This window comes from Oncorhynchus mykiss, chromosome 17, assembly GCF_013265735.2.
Source record: "Oncorhynchus mykiss isolate Arlee chromosome 17, USDA_OmykA_1.1, whole genome shotgun sequence".
Lineage (NCBI taxonomy): Eukaryota > Metazoa > Chordata > Actinopteri > Salmoniformes > Salmonidae > Oncorhynchus > Oncorhynchus mykiss.
In genome coordinates, this window is record NC_048581.1 from 70,060,878 (window position 1) to 70,079,986 (window position 19,109).

The following is a 19,109-nucleotide window of genomic DNA, read 5'->3' on the forward strand; positions in this document are numbered from 1 at the left end:
TTCCTCCAGCATCTTCACAAGGTCCTTTGCTGCTGTTCTGGGATTGATTTGCACTTTTCCCACCAAAGTATGTTCATCTCTAGGAGACAGAATGCCTCTCCTTCCTGAGCAGTATGGTGGCTGTGTGCTCCCATGGTGTTTATACTTAGGTACTATTGTTTGTACAGATGAACGTGGTACCTTCAGGCTTTTGGAAATTGCTCCCACGCATGAACCAGATTTGTGGAGGTCTACAATTTTTTTTCTGAGGTCTTGGCTGATTTCTTTTGATTTTCCCATGATGTCAAGCAAAGAGGCATTGAGTTTGAAGGTATGCCTTGAAATACATCCACAGGTACACCTCCAATTGACTCAAATTGAATTTTCCAAGCTTCTGACCCACTGGAATTGTATACCGTGAATTATAAGTGAAATAATCTGTCTGTAAACAATTGTTGGAAAAATTACTTGTGTCATGCAAAGTACATGTTCTAAACGACTTGCCAAAACTATAGTTTGCTAACAAGAAATTTGTGGAGTGGTTGAAAAACTAGTTTTAATGACTCCAACTGTATAAACAGGTGTGTGCCTATCCAAATCATGTCCAATCAATTTAATTTACTACAGGTAAACTCCAATCCCGTTGTAGAAACATTTCAAGGATGATCAATGGAAACAGGATGCACCTGATATCAATTTCGAGTCTCATAACAAAGGGTCTGAATACTTATGTTAATAAGGTATTTCTGTTTAAAACCTGTTTTCGCTTTGTCATTATGGGGTATTGTGTGTTGTTGGATGAGGAATATTTTTTAATTTAATCAATTTTAAAATAATTTTAAGGGGGGGGGGGGGGGGGGGGGGTTGGAATACTTTCCGAAAGCATGGTTTACTACACAAACAACTACTCTATATTAATATACCTAGCTACAATGCTTTATAAACTCACAAAAAGGGTGCCTAACAGAAAGTGTTAAGCTAACCATGTTTCTTCAGTGTTTGCTTTTTCTACATTGAAATAAAATGTAAACCCAACATGTAAAGTCTTGGTCTAATGTTTCATGAGTTTAAATAAAATATCACAGAAATGTTCCATACACAGAACGGTTATTTCTCTCAGATTTTGTGCACAAATTTGTTTACATCCCTGTTAGTGAGCATTTCTCCTTTGCCAAGATAATCCATCCACTCGACAGGTGTGGCACATTAATAAGCTGATTAAACATCATGATCATAACACAGGTGTACCTTGTGCTGGGGACAATAAAAGGCCACTCTAAAATGTGCAGTTTTGTCACACAACACAATGCCACAGATGTCAAGTTTTGAGGGAGAGTGCAATTGGCATGCTGACTGTAGGAATGTCCACCAGAGCGCTTGCCAGAGAATTGAATGTTAATTTCTCTACCATAAGCCACATCCTACGTCGTTTTTGAGAATTTGTCAGTACGTCCAACCGGCCTCACAACCGCAGACCATGTGTATGGCATCGTGTGGGCGAGCGGTTTGCTGATGTCAACGTTGTGAACAGAGTGCCCCATGGGGTTATGGTAGGGACAGGCATAAGCTACGGACAATGAACACAATGGCAATTTAAATGAACAGAGATAACTTAACGAGATCCTGATGCCGATTGGTGTGCCATTCATCCGCCGCCATCACCTCATGTTTCAGCATGATAATGCACAGCCCCATGTCGCAAGGATCTGTAAACCTGAAATGTCCCAGTTCTTCAATGGCCTGTATCATGTCACCCATTGAGCATGTTTGGGATGCTCTGGATCGACGTGTACGACTATGTGTTCCAGTTCCCTCCAATATCCAGCAACTTCGCACAGCCATTGAAGAGGAGTCGGACGAGATTCCACAGGCCACAGTCAACAGCCTGATAAACTCTATGCGAAGGAGATGTGCTATGCTGTATGATGCGAATGGTGGTCTCACCAGATACGGACTGGTTTTCTGATCCCTACCTTTTTTTCAAGATATCTGTTACCAAGAGATGCAATTCTGTATTCCCAGTCGTGTGAAATCCATTGATTAGGGCCGAATGAATTTATTTGAATTGACTGATTTCCTTATATGAACTGTAACTCAGTAAAATCTTTGAAATTGTTGCATGTTGCGTTTATATTTTTGTTCAGTATAGCTCCCTCCCTGACTTTGCAGAGGCAGACAGTCCAGCTGTCGCGGACAGACTAAGACAAAATACTTTCACCCAGACACCTCCAAGTCCAACACACAGACCCATCTTTGTAATGAGATGCTGTGTGTGTGTGTGTGTGTGTATGTATAGGGGCTTTTAAAATGTCACTGACAGCTTATAGTACATCACCCCTCCCTGTGGATGGCCCACTGGCACCTATTTAACCACGATACACCCTCAGGCACATTCACCTGCCTTTACACTGTCACCTCCTGTACAAGGGTCTGCTATCACAAAGGCTGACAAAACCTTGATGGAGTATTAGAACAAAATGACATTTACACCACAACAGCCTCAGATAACACAGAGCCTTTCATGGATAACATTGATGCCCAGGACCCTGGTTTGACAAACACTGAACGTATCAATGATTTCATAGAGAGCTTCTATTCTATGGCTCAACCATTATTATTGTTTGTAGACAATATCACATAATGAATTTATTGAGAATGAAAAGCATGAAAATGTGAATAAAGTCACAAAATCAGAAGGATAACAGTTCAGTGGTTGTTAGAACTGTAGGGAAACTAAAGACATAAACCAAATCAGTTCAATAAGACCTGTCTGTATGCTGCTAAAAGGCCCGGGGGTGTTTTGATGGGGGGGCATGGAAACCTTCACCCTCTGCCATAACATACGGTTGTTTACGTTATACACAATAGTAATTTGATCACAGTACTTTTTTCTCTATGAAGAATGAAACCATTGTCTTACAAATAGAGAAAGCAAAACGTAACCATAAAGGTGATGCATTCTTCAGATCCATTTCCTTTGTGTGTGAAGAGGTGGTATGAAATGTGTGAAGCCTGGCCTGTACAGACCGTAATAAAACAGTGTAGTGTGGTGATACAGTGATGCCGTAGGGAACTGGGCCTCAACGGAGCCACAACTACACCTTATTAGCGACCTGTCTGCAATAAATGTTGAACTTGTCCTCCACAGGTTTGTTGTGGTGATCAAGTCAACTGGTCAATCACACCTTTCCCCCTATAGGACTAGACAACTAAGTGTTTTAGAATCCTATTTGAAATGCTTAGTCTAATGTAAACAGTGCACTGAAATCAATCTAAGGCAAAAGGGAAGCTTAATGTTTGAATGTTAATTTCTGTGATTATCTCTATCTGAGTTTCTATTATCAGAATTCCCACTAAGAGAATCATGTCAGTCTCCATCTGAGGAAAGGGCAGGAAACCACCGTGGGTCTAAGGGTGAGTGTTACACATTGTTGGTGAGGCCACTTTTCCACTCACAATATACTATAAAGCGCTTTGAGACCATGTGAAAAGGGCTATATAAATGCAATCCATTATATAGATGCAACCTATTACAAGTGAGAGGCCCAGCGCCTTGACTGTGTGCCTGTGAAACCCACTACTCTGTGGGAGGAGACCCTGGGGAACATTCCCGTCTGCCCTCTGTGTCCTTTCCCGTTGAGAAGAGGACAAGGTGGTGCTCAACTATCACCGCTGCTTTCCTTCTCTCTCAAGTTACTAAGTCTGGAATGTTACTTTTTTTCTAATAAAATAACATTGCTTACATTGTTGTCCAGACATTACTGTAGTGTAAATTGTAGGGGAAAGCGCATTCCGAATATAACAAGATTCTGTCTGACTGCAGTCCATAGGCTGATACACATTGAGTGGTAATCAATCCATTGGCTGAGTCATGTTACTAAAGGCACACATTACCATCAGACAAAGCCTATTGATTTGACCTGAGCTGCATCTGTGGAGCGGACCACTCTGTACAATTTATATAATTACCCATTCACCCTAATGGGAGGAGCAGTTTGGATATTAGACTGAAAGGATCCATATTTGACCATTAATGCAGAGTTTTAAAGCAAATTTGTTCAGCAAATAAATAAAAAAGTGGATGGGAGTCACACAGTGCAAGAGAGACTAGCAGATACGGCCTGAAATGTAAAGATGTGCACTCCATTATTTCACATAGGAAAACATCACTGTTTAATTAAAACACGTGTAATGTAACACAGAAGTTCCAAGTGCACAAAGAGTCCAACCAAACATAACTACAGTACATTTGAGAATAGTGAGGGATTGTCTCAACCCATCAACACTAGAACTGGGTCTGTATGTCTTTAGTCCATCCAGTTAATGCCTAAACATTGTTTAAGTGCAACTTATAACAATACTTGTATTCCTTAAAGGAAAAGTGACATATTCTGTAGAGTGGAAGTTACAATGGTAAAAGGCCCTGCTGAAATGTGTTGCATTGAAACAACAGCCACGTCCTCGTCTGTTCTGTAACGAGGAGCTCTAGTGCTGAGCAAGGAACACATTGTATAGTTATCTGCTGAAAGCTGTTGTTTAGTATTCATAAAGCCAGTCCTATTTTAACCGCAGTCAGTCTGACAGCTACAACTGCGCTCCTCTGCCAACTGTGCTTCTCATCTTCATACCTTAAGGCCCTGACTAGCAAAAGAGGAAGGACAACACTGACAGCCTTGACATTTGATGCTAGAACTCAATGTAGAATTATACCATGGCATTGTTGAATACTCATTTCTAATTGCCTTGAAGGGCATTCTAGAGCGTACATTATTTCCCTATATCACACGGTATATCAGCACGGTAGAATTCAATGGCTATAATTAATTCTTAGGGACAGATCAACATTTACTGGGCTGGAGGGGCTGGTCCAACTCGAGGTGTCATAAAAACAAAATGTACTCCTCTTTCCAAAGTTACAAATATTTTCACATGAACCTCACCTTATACTGTAAAATGTATTTAACACCCTCCCCCTCAGATGAACTCAAAATAATGTTTACCACGATAAATAACAATGACTGTAGCGTCACTGTGTTTAAAAACGTGGATATAGACTTTGCCACTTCAGCATGCTTTTGTGGCCCAGTCGATGCTACGCAGGGCTACGGGCCAGAAGGTTGAGGGTTCACTGACCTCCACAGACGAGCTGGCTAAAGACAATGATCAGCTAGGGGGGAATCTAATTTCAACAATTTGATGCCATATTTGTATAACTACACAAAATATATGCAACACAATTTCCACCAACAGGTTTCAGTGCAATGTACCGCACAGCCAATAAACAAAGCATACTGACTTTGTGCACTTCAATATCATGTTTGTGTTTTCAACACCACAATAAATAGACTATGTCAATCTCGACAAACAGAAAACACATCCCTCCCTACGTTGTAGGCTTACCCAGTATCGAAGGCATGGCTTGACAATCTCCGAATGTCATTCAACTTTTTGGTGTTTTGTAACAGATGTATTTTTTTTGATTTTAGATTCTTCAAAGTAGCCACCCTTTGCCTTGATGGTAGCTTTGTAGACTCTTGGCATTCTCTTAACCAGCTTCACCTGGAATGCTTTTCCAACAGTCTTGAATGCTGCAGAATTGTTTTGGTACCCTTCCTCAGATCTGTACCTAGACACAATCCTGTCTCAGAGCTCTACGGACAATTCCTTCAACCTCATGGCTTATAGAGACAGCCTTTTACCTGCTGCTATCATGTCCAATCAATTGAATTTACAACAGATGTTTCTACAACTTGATTGGAGTCCATCTCAAGGATGATCCATGGAAACAGGATGCACCTGAGCTCAATTCTGAGTCACATAGCATAGGGTCTGAATAGGGTCTGTCTCCTGACCCCTCCTGTCTCAGCCTCCAGTATTTATGCTGCAGTAGTTTATGTGTCGGGGGGCTAGGGTCAGTTTGTTATATCTGGAGTACTTCTCCTGTCCTATTCAGTGTCCTGTGTGAATCTAAGTGTGCGTTCTCTAATTCTCTCCTTCTCTCTTTCTCTCTCTCGGAGGACCTGAGCCCTAGGACCATGCCCCAGGACTACCTGACATGATGACTCCTTGCTGTCCCCAGTCCACCTGGCTGTGCTGCTGCTCCAGTTTCAACTGTTCTGCCTTATTATTATTCGACCATGCTGATCATTTATGAACATTTGAACATCTTGGCCATGTTCTGTTATAATCTCCACCCGGCACAGCCAGAAGAGGACTGGCCATCCCACATATGCTCTCTCTAATTCTCTCGTTCTTTCTCTCTCTCGGAGGACCTGAGCCCTAGGACCATGCCCCAGGAATACCTGACATGATGACTCCTTGCTGTCCCCAGTCCACCTGACTGTGCTGCTGCTCCAGTTTCAACTATTCTGCCTTATTATTATTCGACCATGCTGGTCATTTATGAACATTTGAACATCTTGACCATGTTTTGTTATAATCTCCACCCGGCACAGCCAGAAGAGGACTGGCCACCCCACATAGCCTGGTTCCTCTCTAGGTTTCTTCCTAGGTTTTGGCCTTTCTAGGGAGTTTTTCCTAGCCACCGTGCTTCTTCACCTGCATTGCTTGCTGTTTGGGGTTTTAGGCTGGGTTTCTGTACAGCACTTTGAGATATCAGCTGATGTACGAAGGGCTATATAAAATAAATTTGATTGATTGAATACTTCTGTAAATAAGGTATCTGTTTTTAATTTTTAATACGTTTGCAAACATTTCTAAAAACCTGTTTTCGCTTTGTCATTATTGAGTATTGTGTGTCGATTGACGTTTGATTTCATCCATTTTAGAATAAGACTGTAATCAAACAAAATGTGGAATAGGTAAAGGGGTCTTAATACTTTCTGAGTGCACTGTATATATAGCCTATGTATGGGAAGAGGAGCTTAGGCCTAACCCCAGAGATATGCCAGTGGCATGCTGCAACACTGACATGCATTTCTTTATGTCAGATGGATACTGCGTCTGCTATACAGATAAAAACATACAGAAGGTGGTTAATTCGTTAATTTTAATATTTTTATAAAGATAAGCATTATATTGTTAAATTATACGACTAACTCTGGTAGACCTGAAACAGTCTTCCTCACCTCAAGCTCAACTGTCGGAGTCAGTCTGAGCGCCGGGACACAGTGCCTTCCTATCATAGGGTAATATTAGGGTAATAACAAAAGTAAATAGAGCCATTGTTTACAGAGCTGCCAACTCTCACGCATTGTCCGTGAGACACATGCATTTGACCTCTTCTCCCGCTCTCACGGCACACCACATTGAAAATTACTGTTTTTATTTTTCAAATTCGTCCAACTTTTCAACTGTGCTCCAAATCGTTTTGGAATCGGAGCATTTGCGCTTGCAATTTAACGTCACGAGCAAAACCTTTATCATTGTCCTGCACTGTGAACTGCGGCACATTGAAGCATATGATTGGTCTAGTTATGTAAGGGATCAATGGGATTGAATGCATGTTTTAAAGAAACACCCCTCAAGATAAGAGCGGAGCTGAATGCAGAGCGAGAACGTTCGCTGTGGAGTTTATAAAACTGTAAACAGAGTAGCATGGTAGGGCTGTTTTATGTACAATGTCAACAAAATGTGGTAGTTTTTACTCTTTTACTTTTTACTGTCACTATTGCAGAATGCAGCCCTTTGACAGAATGTCCTTTAATCCACACTTGCATTAGTCCACTCGTTTGGTGATTGGCATTAAGGTTGTGACAAAGAAACGGCAGCAGAAAGACCTATAGTATGTTTTATCGGGGAAGTTTGGTAAAGTGAGCTGATTTATAACTATGAAAATGATTTAGTCAAATAGATTGTGAACCCAAAAATGTAAGTTTGATTCTATACAAAGTCTGATTCTATACAATAAATATAACATTTATTTGGTTAGGGTGTAGGGGCAGATGTATGTAATCTTGTCTTCTGGAGCTGTTATCTATTTACTTTATTTAGTCTGATCAGTGGAACAATTCTCATTCTTAATGGGCTAAAATATATGGTAATTAATGTGCTTGTCAGCAAGAACACGAATGTTATTCCCCACACTTATTATTCCATTTCTTCCCAATTTTGCCAGTGTAATCACATATTTGAAATCTCATATGCCTACTTGTGTTGTTGAAAATTAATTATATGAGGCTATGTATTTTTGCAGGCCTTCGTGGACAGTTTTGAATATGTCATACACATAAGTGTTGGATATTAAATGCTCCAGGAATCAAACATAATTTTGGACATTTTAGTATTGTGCACATGCTAGACAACTACTACACGCATCATATTTTGTCTTTGTAGAGTAAGACTATGTCAAGGATCTATAACTAGTAGGCATAAACCACCGGAATATTGGTCCATTCGATTTTTCTTGAAGATTTGGTGATTTTCAGAAATTAATTGTTATAACAAGAACATTTTCAAACACCCAGCACTTGGTAAACATAGACCAGGGGTGGCCAACCCTCCTGGAGAGCAAGCAGGAATTTCTTCCAGACCTATTTTAAAAGAGATAGTTCACCCAAATTAATAAATACAAAATGTTGTGTCCTTACCTTGAAATCAGTCTATGGACAAGGAGATTGAAATCTATGATTTGGTGACCCGCTGCCATCAACTATTAATATTTCCTGTGCAAAGCACTTTCCAGAACTTTCCACCTGAGAACAGGGATCAATCCCTGCTTCCAACCCTCCCACTGTTTCTAGCATTTGCCGGCATCTCCATCTCACTTCATTACTGTCTGAATAAAGTGTTAAACCACCTAAAAAAATGTTTTAAAGATTTTTGCATACTTTAAAATTAATTCCCCAAAATCGCAAAGTAACAAAGTTGTCGAATTTTGAGTGTTTATTTAATGTTCAAAGCATCCTGAATACACCTGACCTGTGTTTTTTTCTTTAAAAAATGCCCATCCTGGTCATAGGCCTAAGCCATGTAAAGATACGTAGAATTGCAGGAAATTAGCTTTAAAGTAGTCCAATTTTACCCCGTCTAGGTGTTGTGCTAGGGGGCAATGAAATTCACGTAGCAAATCCTCACTCAAAGCTTTCAAAAGTTGGCTGCCCTGTGTTTATAGAGAAAATATGAGCAGCAGAGCAAATGTAATCCAGGGGAAAAAACTCACTTCTCTCCCAAAACACCACACAACTCTCCGCCCAAAACAGTTTGCTTAGCTAACTAGCAAGTCTGTTTGTTTAGTTACCAAGGCAACTATTATAGCTAATTAGTAAACTTGCTAGCTACTTCAGTGGATGTTGAAGAAATTTCTACCTGCCAATGAACACATTTCTAGTGGCACATGTGTTAAATTATAGCCACTGTATAAAAGGGATATTCAACTCGTGGCTCTCTGCGTTCTCTGGAAAATGAGTTTCACTCCGCTAGCACAATGTGGAACACAGCTTCCATCTGTTCATTATTTTCCATAGAACGCATCTCGTTGATTATCCTTTGCATAGTCCTCTCCTACAAATAACAATAGTGGAACAATAAAACACACCCAGAACAACTCTTTAACTGAGTTACAGTTATCACAATTCTACACATCTAAAACCATCTATGCCACTGAGAAAGAAAAAGTGAATGAATATAAAACTCACATCAAAATTGCGGCGTATAGGATTGTATGGTTTCATACCATCTTCTAATGAGCTGACATGGAATGATGCACAATGCTCTCTTTGTTTAACTGCAAATCATGTGCAGACTACTTCTCACAGTGAGTGATCCATCCATATGTTGTTTATAGGCCTACATCCCCTCCGAATACAAAACACAGTAGCCCAGTGGCCGACAGTGGGGAAGATGGAACGAGATGGATTTTGGCTGACATTCTGCAAATTTTCTCCTCAATGAAACATTTGATCTCAAAGTTCTGTTCACAAAACTAGAATCTGTTATGAACAGAGTGGACTAGTTTTGCAGACTTTAGCCTTTGCCAAAGTAAAAAAAAAAAAAAATGCATTGTTTGGAAGGAGTGCAAAGGCGTATTTAGTTATTGCCCACGCGCACTTCAGAGTAGGCGTTCCCTAACGGAAATATGCAAATGTTTGCTAGAATGTGCAAATAGGATCTCACTAGCTCGTGACTGGCTCTGGCCACCTACTTGCTTGTTCTGCGCACTATGACTAATCTGTTCCCATTTGAAACAACAGGCTGTGGTTTATCTTGGTTTACTTACAAAAATATTTGGTAGTAGTGTGAATAGCACCTGAGGCTCAGTGGAGTCTGCCTGGCTCAGCTCCTTGAGGGAGATGGTACTGACAATGCCCCGCAGCAGAGGGGTGTCCTCACCGATAACACGCAGATGGCGAGAGGACGCACGCCCACTCCTGGCTCTTGCCATTTATCTGGACAGCTCTACAGGTGGGGCTGCGCTTGCATCCTCCACAAAGAGCACCCGCATCAAAGGCAAAGCAGAAAACAATGTGGCCGCTCATGAAAGGGAAGACAGTGATTTCACTTAAGCTGTGGTCAAGAGAGGATACTTCCCTCTGTTTATGAGCCAACACGCTAGAGTCCAGCAACAAAAGGAGATGGGGGGAGGGGGAGGGGGACAACTACCTTTATTGATGAGGCACAGCCTTATAAATTAACCATGCATGCATAGCATGTGCAATGCACTTAGCAAGAACATTTTTATGATCATAAAAAGATAAACAGAATTCTCAAGTGTCTTATGTATTTCCGTTTGTTTCACACAAATGAACACATTATACACTAGTGCAGGGTACCCCAACTGGCGGCCCGAGGGCCGAATTCACATACATACATACAGTACCAGTCAAAAGTTTGGACACACCTACTCATTCAAGGGTTTTTCTTTATTTTTACAATTTTCTACATTGTAGAATAATAGTGAATCAAACCAAATGTATTTATAAAGCCCTTCTTATATCAGCTGATATCTCAAAGTGCTGTACAGAAACCCAGACTAAAACCCCAAACAGCAAGCAATGCAGGTGTAGAAGCACGGTGGCTAGGAAAAACTCCCTAGAAAAGGCCAGAACCTAGGAAGAAACCTAGAGAGGAACCAGGCTATGAGGGGTGGTCCCCTTCTGGCTGTGCCGGGTAGAGATTATAACAGAACATGGCTGTCACGATCATTTAGAGATGGATTGGAGCAAGGTGCAGCGTGGTAGGCGTACATTTTACTTTTATTTAAATGACACCGAAAAAACAACAAAATACAACAACTAACGTAAAGTTACTTGCAGTGCAGAAAGCAACTACACACAAAAAAGATCCCACAAACTAAAGGTGGAAAAAAGGCTGCCTAAGTATGATCCCCAATCAGAGACAACGAGACAGCTGCCTCTGATTAGGAACCATACCCGGCCAACAAGGAAATAGAAAAACTAGAATGCCCACCCACATCACACCCCACCGAACCAAATAGAGAAATAAAAAGGCTCTCTAAGGTCAGGGTGTGACAATGGCCAAGATATTCAAATGTTCATAGATGACCAGCAGGGTCAAATAATAATAATAACAGTGGTTGTCGAGGTCAGCACCTCCGGAGTAAATAGTGAAGACATCAAAACTATGAAATAACACATATGGAATCATGTAGTAACCAAAAAAGTGCTAAACAAATCAAAATATATTTGAGATTCTTCAAAGTAGCCACCCATTGCCTTGATGACAGCTTTGCACACCCTTGGTATTCTCTCAACCAGCTTCATGAGGTAGACACTTGGAATGCATTTCAATTAACAGGTGTGCCTTGTTAAAAGTTAATTAGTCAATCCGGAAAGATTTCCAGAACTTTGAAAGATTCTTCAAGTGCAGTCGCAAAAACCATCAAGCGCTATGATGAAACTGGCTCTCATGAGGACCACCACAGGAAAGGAAGACCCAGAGTTACCTCTGCTGTAGAGGGTAAATTCATTAGAGTTAACTGCGCCTCAGATTGCAGACAAATAAATGCTTCACAGAGTTCAAGTCACACATCTCAACATCGACTGTTCAGAGGAGACTGAGTGAATCAGGCCTTCATGGTCGAATTATTGCAAAGAAACCACTACTAAAGGACATCAATAATAAGAAGAGACTTGCTTGGGCTAGAAACACAAGTCATGGACATTAGACTGGTGGAAATCTGTTCCTTGGTCTGATGAGTCCAAATTTGAGATTTGTGGCGCAGAGTAGGTGAACGGATGATCTCTGCATGTGTGGTTCCACACCTTGAAGCATGGAGGAGGTGGTGTGATGGTGCATTGCTGGTGACACTGTAGGTGATTTATTTAGAATTCAAGGCACACTTAACCAGCATGGCTACCACAGCATTCTGCAGTGATACGCCATCCCATCTGGTTCGCGCTTAGTGGGACTATCATTTGTTTTTCAACAGGAAAATGACCCAAAACACACCTCCAGGCTATGTAGGGGCTAATTGACCAAGAAGGAGAGTGACGGGGTGCTGCATCAGATGACTGGCCTCCACAATCACCTAACCTCAACACAATTGAGATGGTTCGGTTTGAGTTTGACCGCAGAGTGAAGGAAAAGCTGCCAACAAGTGCTCAGCATAAGTGGGAACTCTTTCAAGAATGTTGGAAAAGCATTCCTCATGAAGCTGGTTGAGAGAATGCCAGGAGTGTGGAAAGCTGTCATCAAGGCAAAAGGCGGCTACTTTTTTGGGATACTACATGATTCCATATGTGTTATTTAATAGTTTTGATGCCTTCACTACTAATTATACAGGTATGTTGTCAATGATGTGGAACCAAGCAAGATTTCAAAGTGACACATCCGCAAAAATATGCATGCACGTAAGACATATGAAATGTCATGTTGAAGTTTGCCTCAGATCAAATGCCTTAAAAAATACAATGCAGAAACGGCGTGAGCTTTTTCTATGTAATGATATTCAGACCCCATTCAGCTCTCCAGAAGGCCCCATATGAAGCTGAGGTAGAAACGCACCAGGGAAGCTACTGACAGTCATCTAATTTCCTTGAACAGGAAGAGCCATCCATTCTAATGTCATCACACTCTGAAAACTCTTCCCCTCGTGTGATAATCAGTGTTTTCCAAATGCAAGGCACTCTTAAAACCAGCCACCATCCTTTCACAGCAGACACAATTATCTCTAAAACCAATCTGTCTATGTACAGTGCTTTTCCCAGACCCCTTCTGCTCACAGTAATAGTGCTTAGGGGAACTGACTGAAAATAATTGATATTTCCCAGATCTGGCAAACAATGGTTGGTTATTGTGTTTATAAAGTATCACTTGGCTTTCATGTTGCATGTCAGACATTCCTCTTCCTGGAGTATTGGTGAGTCACTCCAGATGACTTGTGTGTATGTGAGAAGGCTGTGTCAAGGCCATATTATCCTGTAATGTCCCGTCCCCTCCTCTCTGTCTGTTGGATTATTGACATAGAGTTAATAAAATAAAGGCCACAGATTGGACATTCTCAATACAATTATTCCCAATACAAATAATTGTATTTTGGGCAGAGAACAGGGACATTACTGTAACTGTACTCACAGTGGGAAAGCAGAGAAATCTGATGGTGTCCTCGGTTACAGTACATGACAGAAAGAGTCTACTTGTAGGCTTGTTTTTGAACAGATGGGTGTTCTCTGAAAGTAAAGTCTGCGTCCCTGAACTTCACGTGTAAAAGCCTACTAGTTACACATGGTTTAGTTTAAAACAAAATTGCTGAGTACATACAGTATTATCCGTTCACTCATCTGCAAATACTGAAACCTCTTTGGTAAAATCCTCTACCTAAACTAAATCCCCCGGCTCTAATTTCATGTGCTGGAAGAGTGTTAAAAATGTTGTTTTCACTAGGCGATGGACAGTTCTATAGAAAATCTGAATTTCTGCTGGAGTTGGAGAAAGCTTTTAGTTGTGATTTAAGTGCTGCAGCCGTTAATGCATAAACCACCTATTTGACATCAGAACCAAGTTTAATCTCCTTTTACTTAAAAGTGGTGATTTTAATAACTACACTTTAAGACATACTCATGTTTTACATAATGACTTGGATATGCTTTCAATGTATTATAAGGGAGGTTTAATGGAGAAAAGAAATAGATAAAAGTGAAGCCTTCAGAGATCCATTTGAAATAAGTGTGGAATTACCTGCCATAAAGCTGCCAAGCATTCTAATCTTAAGAGTCCAAGCTAACTTTGAAATAATAACATCTGAGTGAAGCAAAACGAGCCATTGACTGTCCCCAAGGATATTCTTAATCTCTTTCCTGAATGTATCATGACACGGAATAATGTCTATAGATGATCTATTACCGCTCCAAAAAGCTATAGTGATAAATGACACAACGGAAAGTGATTTTGAATCTGATCATATTCTCAAATGCCTGTTACGGCCATTGTACTACAGTACCTCGAAACACACTTTCTGCCACATCAAAACCACCCAACATGGTGCATTCATGGAATGCTGCCATTTCTCAGTGGTGTTGAATGTCTAGTGCTCTCATTACAGATTGTACTTGGGGCCTGAGTAGATCTATAGATGAGCCTTGGAATCCTGTTTCCATGCAGCATTACGTTAGAGCAATTCATCCTTACCTAAATTACAAAAAATAACACATTTAATTTAGATTTTGGGACATCTACTACTATTACTGAGATGACATGACATGCTCTTAAACATATACTTGAAGTACAATCCAGGAATAAATAAATGGCAGGTTGTGTCAACATGACCTGTTGGAGCGATCAAACAGAACTGTGGTGCACTCAGGCTGCCGTCTAAGAGGTTATTCAAGTGGGTAAAAGTCCCCCTCGATTCCCAGATGTGGGTGTTGCATTAGTCCGGCCCATCACCCAGGCATGAGCAATTACCCAGACATAGCAGAGGGAAAATGATTATCCCCATCATCTCAATAATAAAGGTCGGAGCAGTCCATTCCAGTCAACACACACAGGGAAACACAGATGCAAAACACACACACACAACCAATAATCAGTTAACATTCTGACGCTAACAGAGGTATAATAACAAATCCTTAGCCTTAGTCTCTGATATGTATTGCATTGGTAAATAATAGCTTTGGACAATGTAATCTTTCTCAATGCAAGTTTACGTCAATAGACAGAGCGCAGCTCTCCAAATGGGGATGTACTATCTACTAATCAAAATTAGTCAGGCAGCATTGGTGGTCCCTGGGTAAAGAAAATGTCAGTATGAGGTATGACACTTTAAGATTATTTGAGCTCCTAAATGGGAGAAAGGCAAGAGATTTCTACAGACATTCCAACACATACAGTATAGGCAAACATATCTTAATCAAAATCTCTATGTTAACCCAAGCTGCACATTCTGCTAATAATAATAATAATAATAAACTGCAGCCTATATGAATCAAGCAGTGATGGTTTTCAATCTGGGCAAGCGTCATTCATGGCTATAAAACCCCTAAATATTACAGTGATGGTTAAATGTTTCCCAGAAAGGCATTCCTGCATGAAAATTATTATGCCAATTATGATTTCAAAATGCACTAAATGAGTGATAATTACCCCAGTTAGGGCCCTTGCAGTAAACATTTCGAGAGCCCTCCAAATGTACCACAGCAATCAGTGATTAGTAAAACAGGCTATTTTTGCCCATTTTTAATCAGTTCTGCTGTGCAAAACACAACCTACAAGACCTAATCTTGTGCACATAACTCTGACTACATTAATGACAATGGTCGATTTGCTTAAAGTTTCTCATGGACTAAGTAGTACATTTTAATCTGTAGTTTAGTCCTGAGGGTAACAGCCTTACAGCCAGATGTGCTCATTTGCAAGCCTAGGCAAATAAAACATTGAGGGAGGTTAAGATACACTGCTGCAAGGGGCAGATGTCCAAATCAAACATCTGTTAACTGGGCCTACCCCAGCGCCACAGCTAGGCTTGGATCCACCAGAGCTAGTTTAAGAAATGGCTCCCTCTGGACAGGCAGGGGATTGAAGACCAGCTGTGCAGTAGTTAGCACAGGCCACAGAGAGTGGCATATAGCACCACCAATACATGCCATTCAGATGGTGATTTAACATGCTATAGCACCCACCCTATGACACTATTCATTAATAACTTCCCATTCCCTGTTATCCCCAACATCAGATATGCATCAACATTTCTCCCCTTTTTCCTGTGAGGGGAGAGAGAGCATGTTCTATTAGAGCCTGCTATTAAGATACAGGGCTTTGCAAAGCAGCACTGTCACCAGCATGCACATCAGCAACTAAAAGTAATTCAAAGCAAACTGAAACTTTTTTTTTAGTTAAAAACATGTGATTCAATAAAGAAAAATAAAGCATTATTCTCCCTCCTGTGTAAGTGCTGTGTAACTCTACGTAGGAGGCAGCTGAGGCAGAGAGGATGACCAGAGACACATTGAGCAGAGCAAACAACCTCTTGGCTGAACTTATCTAGCCCAGTGTTCTCTACATACAGTGAGCAACATGAAAACAAGACAACAGTAGCAACACAAATGTTGCTGTTGGCTTTATCTGTAATCAACATGCTTACATCCCTTGAAAAAAAGGCAGGGGAGGAAAATCAATGATCCAGGCCAACTTTATTGTCAAAGAGAAGCAATAAATACACTTACCTTCAACCTCGCTTGCTTCTCACGGTCCCAGGGTCTGGTAATTAGAGAAGGGAGGGATGGAAGGAGGGATAGAAGGACAGATGGAGGCTGGAACACAAGGAGGAGAAGATTACAAGATGATGAGTTTCATTGCAGACAGCCTAGGTCTAATGATACTCCTCTGTCACTCAAAACAGTAACTCAAAGATGCCTGAAAGTAAACACATTGGCCATGGAATGGGATACAGTATCTATATTCAGATCTGCAGTATGTGAGAAAAAAAACAGAGATTGTTGGTCTGTATGGACCAATAATGCTGTTATAATAATGCTTATTTTCAATAAGGTATATAGGACTTGGGTTCATGAATGTATGCTTTGCTGTCAATGTATCTTAAGGTGTCTGACATTGATTGCAATACCTCTAAATAAAGTTTTAATGTTCAATGTTTCAAAGTAAATTGAAACGTTGCCATTATGACAATTTTAAACAAAAAACTGTAACGTATAGCTATTTTTTTGACATCTCATGTCACAATGTTCAAGTGGTATGCCGAATGAATGCCATAAACAATTAACATTGGATTTGGTTCAGCAGTGGGGCAGATTAAACATTTAGTCTCAGCTACCTTAAGTGTTTCTATAATTCAAATTGCATCAAGATGAATGTATTGTGTTGAGGTTCTATGACAGATCAAAGCACAAGGGCATTGGATAACAAGCTAAGCATGTTGGAAAGGACATGTGTAGGAATGCAAAGATAACATGTTAAACAAACAGTGATATTTCAAGGTTAATGACTAGGCAGGGGGTAGTTAGACGTAATAAGAGACAAGAACAATAGCTCATATCGACCTGGAACACTGATGAGAGGGGATGGAAAGAAACAAAGATAATAAAGACCTGTGAGTAAAAGACATGTAATTGATGCACAAAATTCATTGTAAACTAGTTAGATGGTGTAACCTTTTCCTGGAAGCCTGGACCCTATTTCTCTTTCTGTCTCTCAACTCGGCGTACATTTTTAATGAAAGAGACGGCTCAAGCTTGAACTTTGTTTTTTCTTGTAAAAGATTCATTCTATTGGGGAAGTGTTGATTGAACAGAAGCCCAAATACACTCAGTCTCTCCTCTACTTAAGAGTGCACAGTTGAGCTGAAGCGAACATCAATTTATCACGACATCTCTGGAGCTGCCCGGCGGGCAGGGAGAGATGGGAGCTGGCAATACAGCTGACGGACTGGCAAAGGCCTGCTATTACCCAAGCACAGGCCCCTGACTCCCTTAGGAGTTTCCCCTTGCTTTACCTTCGCAGGCAGAATGTCCCAGAGGTGACAATGAGGCGCAGGGCAACTGATAGTGACGGTAATTAAAAGGGTTGATTAAAAGTGACGGAAGGCGGACATCCAGGGAGAAAACAAGGTTTAGGAGAGAGGATGGGAGGGAGAGCGGTAGAACATGAATCATGTTAGATCACTTCTCGAGTTAACAGGAGAGCCAGATAAATACCTTTTTCCGCAAGTCACTTCAATTGGGGCAAAATCTCTAGAGCGCTGCCATCCCAGAAAACCTAAAAAACTGTAATTCTGCGGGAATGATGGTTGCCCATTCGATTCAATGCCCACGAGGTAAAGCTGGAAGGAACAATCTAAATCTGAATATTTGAAGGTGAAGTTTGACTATTGCATTTGACTTTCACAAACAGTCACTACCAACAGTCTAATAACTCAATTCAAGTTGAAATGTATAGATGAAAATGCAAAAGCAACAAAGAGCACAACTGGATCCAGGGACAATTAGGCTATCGGTAAAGAGATTTCAAAGTCCTGGTGTTCGCTGCTCAGATATCTTGTTTATTACCACTGGCCAAGACTTCCCAAAGAGACATCAGAACCAGATGATAGCTTTACAGGCAAACCTGCAGGGGAAACTAAACAAACTCCTGGAGGTTTTTTCAACTTAAACCCCTGGCCTCACACATGCACACTGACCTGAGGAAGCCTCACTCTACAAAATCCAGCAAAATCCACTTTTATACATTAGCCGTCTAGTACCACTCGTCTAATTTGGGCATGCCCAGAGGGGGTAACAACTCAAAGACCTGAACTTCAATTGAAATAGCATCCGAAAACTGAAGCCAAAAACAAACACATCACTTTTAATGAGGGAGACACTCTGGACAGATCTTAGAGTTAAGTTAATTTGACATTGTGTTCTTTACGTCCAAATACAAACTGACATTCATTAAATTCATACAGAGCAGCTAATGTGATAACTCAAAATTAAAATATTTTGTTGATTCTACTGCTTGTAGTAAATACATTAGATAAAAGGAACTGCCAGTTTCTGTACCCTTGTATAATTCTACAATGACAGTAAGTGCTTTGTGAGATTCCTCTTGGCACACAAAGCATTATGATGCATTTCCATATTTATCTCTCTGTACATATGCCCTAGCATACACAATGGTAGCTCGACAGAAAGACAACAGCATTTAACCATTTGTACATGACAAGGTTTTGACAGATGGAGGGAGAAGTAACAGCAGGATCACTTTTTGATTTGAACCAA

At 40.7% G+C, this 19,109-nt stretch overlaps 1 protein-coding gene across 2 annotated transcripts in view; it reads right to left on the minus strand.

Moving 5' to 3' along the window:
• The window catches only part of fhit (fragile histidine triad diadenosine triphosphatase), a 301,102-nt gene that overhangs the window by 266,334 nt on the left and 15,659 nt on the right, over positions 1–19,109 (minus strand). For both annotated transcript variants that reach the window (XM_021569595.2, XM_021569594.2), the window contains exon 3: positions 16,560–16,646. The gene's annotated coding sequence lies outside the window, so the exon portion shown is untranslated. The remainder of the gene's footprint in view (positions 1–16,559; positions 16,647–19,109) is intronic.